This window comes from Rhyacophila brunnea, unplaced genomic scaffold (assembly GCF_057557595.1).
Source record: "Rhyacophila brunnea isolate RB1 unplaced genomic scaffold, BYU_Rbru_1.0 scaffold_2, whole genome shotgun sequence".
NCBI lineage: Eukaryota > Metazoa > Arthropoda > Insecta > Trichoptera > Rhyacophilidae > Rhyacophila > Rhyacophila brunnea.
The window spans coordinates 28,370,160-28,376,113 of NW_028232859.1; the positions used below are offsets into that span (position 1 = coordinate 28,370,160).

Sequence of the window (5,954 nt, forward strand, 5' to 3'; positions counted from 1 at the left end):
CCTGGGAAATCCTAGATACATATCTTATATGACAAGGACCTACCTTATTCCCGATCGATAGTGTGTATTCTCGTATAGAGATGCCATCGATAGCATCTAGAACGATGGCTTGCTCCTTCTTCGGAAACTGCATTTTTTGAGCAACTGATGCATACGACATTGTTTGTTGGGTTTCTTTTTGGTGATCCATTGCTGGCAACGTTGTATTTTTTGATTTTTAATAAGCGCCCCTGTAGTCAGAGACACTTAAATGTAAACAACTTTGTAACAATAATTTATTGTTACGCCGCACGCACAACTGGTTATTATTAATTTTTAAACACTCGCTATCTCGTTATTGGAGACGTCCGACTATTGTCGATCACACGGAACAACTGACTTTAACTTATATTACTAAATTATATCGTTGTTTTTATTTTTAAACTACCAAATGTCAATCTGACGTTTAATCGTTTGTTTACGTAAGGAATTGCAAATGGCCGACAATAATAAATTCGCTGCCTAAGCAACGGAACAATTCTAAACTATAATATTATACTGTATAATCGTCACGATTGCAGTATCATACTGTGGCGTAAAGGTAGTGCGTTCGGCTGATAACCGAACAATCGGTGGTTCGAATCCAATCTAGTGCGTTTTTTTTGCGTGAAAAAATAAATTATGTGTTACATGTCACACGCCAAAAATACACTCTGATCTGATTTCCCAAACGCGCCAAAACAAGTATAACTTCAAAAAGTTACTTTTAAGTATATTAATAAAAAAAATAGTACATAGGTTATACAAATAGTACATAGGTATATTATGTAAGCCTCATATTCTAGAGTGGGCCCTAAATATTCGCGCAATATATTTCTTTCATGGACTACTAATAAATTTATCTTCCTCGTCATGTGTTAGTCACAATTTTCACTACCATAATTTACCGCCATTTTCTTTTTTAGTCTCTCAATAAAGAACGTTTTGTGAAAATGTGTGTTTATTTAATTTTGTTTAGTGACTAGAAACCCGAAATTTCCAAGCGTAAAATAATAATATTTTCCTGTGACTTAACAATCGGATTAGGTGTTGGGTGTAGATACGTTTTGTGAATACCCACTCATAAGCCGAAGGTATACAATGTATGTTGCCAAATGCACAAAGACTTTGTAATGTGTTTAAATAATGCTCTCATTATGGCTGCGGTAAAGGCTTCTCTTGTATTATAACAGTTTCAACTAAATTCATCTCAGTGAGCAGATAGATTATTTCGTATCTTTGTGACTATAAATATTATATAATGCAAAGATATGTATGTTATTATATTCATATTGCTCATTTCACTATTAATTAGTGAAAGAGGATATGTGTGTATCAAAGGGTTTGGACTCTAATTAAAGGGATTATAATATGAACTGTCTGAATTTCAATGTTTTGTCGTTGAATAAATTACTTTTGTGTGGGTTGGCGCATTGAAAAATTGCTGCCGGTATTGACGTTTTGCGCTATACTAGTAGTATGCATAGTGCTTTTGGTATTTTTTTGTGATTGTTTATCTCAACGACATCTACTGAAAATGTCCTAAAATGTATACAGAAGGGGAAGAGCTGCTCAAGTCGGTTCAACCAGTTGTTGGGCCCATCGGAGCGTCCGATCTGGTCGTTACAAAGACCAATTTTGTTGCATTTAGTAAATTTGCGGCGTTATATTTCCAACGTAAAGATTATTCCGCAGTTTTGTATTAGCTTTTTGTTACTTACTACAATTTTTAATTTTCCTTCTACGTGCTCCTCTTCTCAATGGGTACCTATTCTTAACTTAAAGTCATGTAAATTCAGTCAAAGCACATTTGAGTGCATGGCGACCTCAGTCTTGGGTAACTGCTCTTGAGATATTCCCAGTCATAAAAACACTATGCTTCATACCAACCGTAGGTGCGTTAGCAACCCGTGATGCGCTAAATTAAGACCAGGTGTGGTGTAAGGCGGGTGGGACCATTAACTTCAATGTTTATCTCAATTTTTATTGTAGCCCCTATAGCCTATTTGGTCCTCTCTCCGATGTTCCAGCACAATTGAGTGCGTGGAAACCCCAATCCTGGGTAACTAACTACCTGCTCTTGCAGTCATATAAAAAAAATATTGATGCTTCACACGAAATGTGCCCGATTCAAACTTGGTGTATCTTTGGTTTGGAGGGGTCAGAAACTTAATATTCTAAATAATAATATTCCATTGTTTAAAAACCATGTTTCACGATTGTAACATTAATTCAAGGTGCGTTCAATTAACGCAGTGCAGTCATGACAAATAAATCGCAGAGAACAATGCGGTAAATTTTAGATGCAATTGAATTATTGGCCTTATTATTATTCATAATAATATATAATGGCTTCGTTTCCATAACGAAAGGTGTTATTTTAATGTCTTCGGTGTATACTTACCTATACAATATTTTACGTAGAAATTCTATATCGATGGGTTAGTGCCATATTTTAATTAATAATTATTTATTTGTTCCCTAGTTAGAGCACATATTATATTGTAGGTATGTCCTGTCTTTACCGAAATTAAGTTAGTACTTATACAAAAATAACCGCTCGCCAGCATCAGATCTTTAGGTTGTAAAAATATTGTACGCCCAAATTGGGTATTCGACAAAATATTGTCAGATTTAATGTTTTTTTATTTGGCTCTATAATCCTATGTGGATCTGGGCCGCCTCACCGTATTACGCTCCAGCATAGAAGCATAGGGCAAGCAGAAGGTCGTGCCATACCCCTCAGTCCATCCTCAGATCGCGCGCCTCTTGCCATGTGCACCGTGTAGATTGCTGGGTTGAATTGGAATCCACAGACAAAGTTGTAGGTATTCTGTACGTTGATGTATTGAAAGATGGTTATCTGTTTCTGAGCTATGATATAATCTGTAGATTTTGTAATTTTTCATTTAACTATTTAAATAATGATCGGTTGGTGTAATTGATTGCCTATCTATTTACACTGAGTGATGACGGTATGATTTTTTATATGTAGTTAAAGTTACATATTATGTATAAAAATGTGAATGCTTTGGTTCTGGTATAAGTCGAGAATGAAATAAAATCATATCATATAAGTATTTATAAAAATAATTTTGTCATGGTAGTTTATATATATTATGGAATTGTCTGAATATCTATGTTATTAAAATACTTATGGTTTTTGACAGACGCCTACGGGTTAAAGGGTATTATTAAGTTTAAATAAATATACAATACGAAATGATTTGAAGTCAATTTAATCATTAGCCATGATATATTTATGATATGGTCATTCTATATAGGGAAGGTTTTCTTAATGTTTTTGGTATCTCCGTTGTAGCGAATTTGTTTTAAAATGTTTATTCCATATATTTGAGCTTTCTGCAGGTTGCAACTAATTTGGCGGAAGCAAAGACTTTCAAAGTTTGTACTACTATATTTTAAGTTTATTTTCATTTTGTTCGTTCATTTAGTTAGTTCGTATAACTTCAACAGGTCAGAGTGTGTTTTGGTATACACGCGAAATTTGTTTCGTACCTTTCATTCGTGTCCATCTAGTGTTTGTAACTTCAAAGTAATTTCCTGGCAAACATGCATATTTCTGTGCTCAAGACAGGGTAGGTAATGCACAACATTACATTTAACATTTTATATGTTATGTTTAAATTTCAACGCCATTGACAAAATAATATTTATTAAAAATAGGAGAGAGACGAATAGTCTCGTAAAGTTATACTTATGTAACGATAAATCATCACAATATCTAAGCTTTATAAAGCTCTTCTGAGATACCTTGAAGTTTGTAAATATTAAATTGATTACTAGTGTTATAGCAAAAAAATAAGTGTAAATAAAAAAAAATCGGTACTTTTTTAAACCGTGTTATTTCGAAACCGTGCAAGAAGAGAATCGGGTATAGCCATAATATAAATAAAAGATTATCTAACTTATGGGTAGAAAATATCACATTATTACAAAAACTTTCTATATGATAATCATGTCACAATATACCTTATAGTATATTAATATTAATCTGAACTTATTTTCAATGAATAAACATGAAAACATCTAAAATTAACTCATTATGTTAATTTCGCAGATCACGCATTGATAATGCCATGAAAATTGGGCGTTTATAAAATTACCCTTTGACTGTTTCAACAAACAACGATTAGGGTTGATTTCGTTTGTTTGCATGTTAATTTGCTTTGGGAAAATTAAGGCAGCTCAAGGTAAACATTGCAAATATTTATGATAACTAAACAAAGCGTTAGTTTATATTTGGGTAAAAATATTGTTCACAATGAAAACATGATGACCTTTGTGTTTACTCATAAATTATTCAAAATATATTTTATGGTGCCTACACAAAGAGTTTCAAGAGCCTGAAAATCTAAAACAAATGAAAATATTTATAATTATATTATATTATGTGAGAAGCACAATACGTCGAACAATACAAAATGAAAATCGAATTGGTATGCGAAATATGCTTGCTTATCGGTATTTTTCAATTGTTTATGATACCTTATAGGTACCTAAAATATTTTTATGACGATTCAATAGAGTTTACTATAAGTATACAAAAATATTATTTTCTCATGCAGTATTTATTATATGCCTCCGTGGCGCAAATGGCAGCGCGTTCGGCTGTTAACCGAAAGGTTGATGGTTCGAGCCCATCCGGGGGCGGATTTTTTGATTAATTCATTATTATAATATTAGGTTTTTATTTTGAACAATATAATATATTAAAAGTAAGTATGATGTTAATCATTATTATTACTTATATATGTTTTCGATAGATAACATTATTATTTTAATAATAATTTTCTGTAAATTTTATAAGGTAATAAAAATACACTGACACATAATACAAATACAAAAAACACGCTGACATCGAAATAAAATCTTTTAGTGTCATTCAATACTTAATGATATTATGGTATTATAAAAAGTAAACACTTCGAAAGATATGTAAGTTATAATTTATTTGATAATGTCTTTCAGGATCTTGGGTATAAATTAATTGTGGGAAAAGTGTAATGTGTAACGCATAAGTGTTAATTAATAAAATCATGTTAAAATTTCTCCAAAATTGTCATAGGGATGAGTGATGACCATTTAAAAATACTTTTATTCTACGATGTCACGGCGTGCTGTGTAAGATATATTATATTTGACAGCAAGTACCTATATATTTAAAAAAAAGGCAGATTTATTATTACTTGCCAGCGTAAACTGTAAAAGAGGAAGGAGAAAAACACCGGAACGCTGGATAGATCAAAACAAGGATGTGTCACGAACTTCCTTGGCGTTGGAAATCAGTTCACCTGAGCCCAGGAATAACTGCAATAGAATTCTAAGCAGATTTGGAATTGATCATGAAGATCAAAATCTTCAGTAATGATACAAAGACCGAGGAATGATTAATCCAAGTGTAGTATATTTTAGAAAGATTTTTTATTTATGTACATAAAATGACATTTATATAATTAGGTATTTATATATTTAATTTTCACAATATAATATTTTTAAACTTATTTTGGTATCTTTACCTGTTTTATCATTACTTATCTAAAGCTTCCATAAGTATATTCAAAATATTGTCAGTGAAGATTTTCTCTACATTGTCGTTATAGAGCGTAATCTCTCCAGGAGGTAATAATTCCCTACAGTGTTTTCTTGAAAGAATAAAGTATGCTAATGAGGTTGACATTCTTCAATTTTTCCGGTAAGCCAAGGAAGCCACTTTGAAGAGCTTTATCTCAGCCTGCGTCGCGACGGCGGCGACGCCTGAAACTTAGTTAGCTTGCTCAATATGCATGAGTAAATGAGGTTTCAAGTTTTAACGACGCGTTTTATAGCGGCGCCTATAGTAAGTAACAGTGTACCGGATACACGACTGCGAAATATTTACTTTTAATTATACACCGCAAACATGGAGTGTCAGG

The 5,954-nt window shown here is 32.4% G+C and overlaps 1 non-coding gene across 1 annotated transcript; it reads left to right on the forward strand.

The window, feature by feature from the left end:
- Positions 1-4,619: 4,619 nt before the first annotated feature.
- On the forward strand, positions 4,620-4,692 carry TRNAN-GUU (transfer RNA asparagine (anticodon GUU)). The gene has a single exon. It is a non-coding gene; the product is annotated as a tRNA-Asn (tRNA).
- Positions 4,693-5,954: the final 1,262 nt, after the last annotated feature.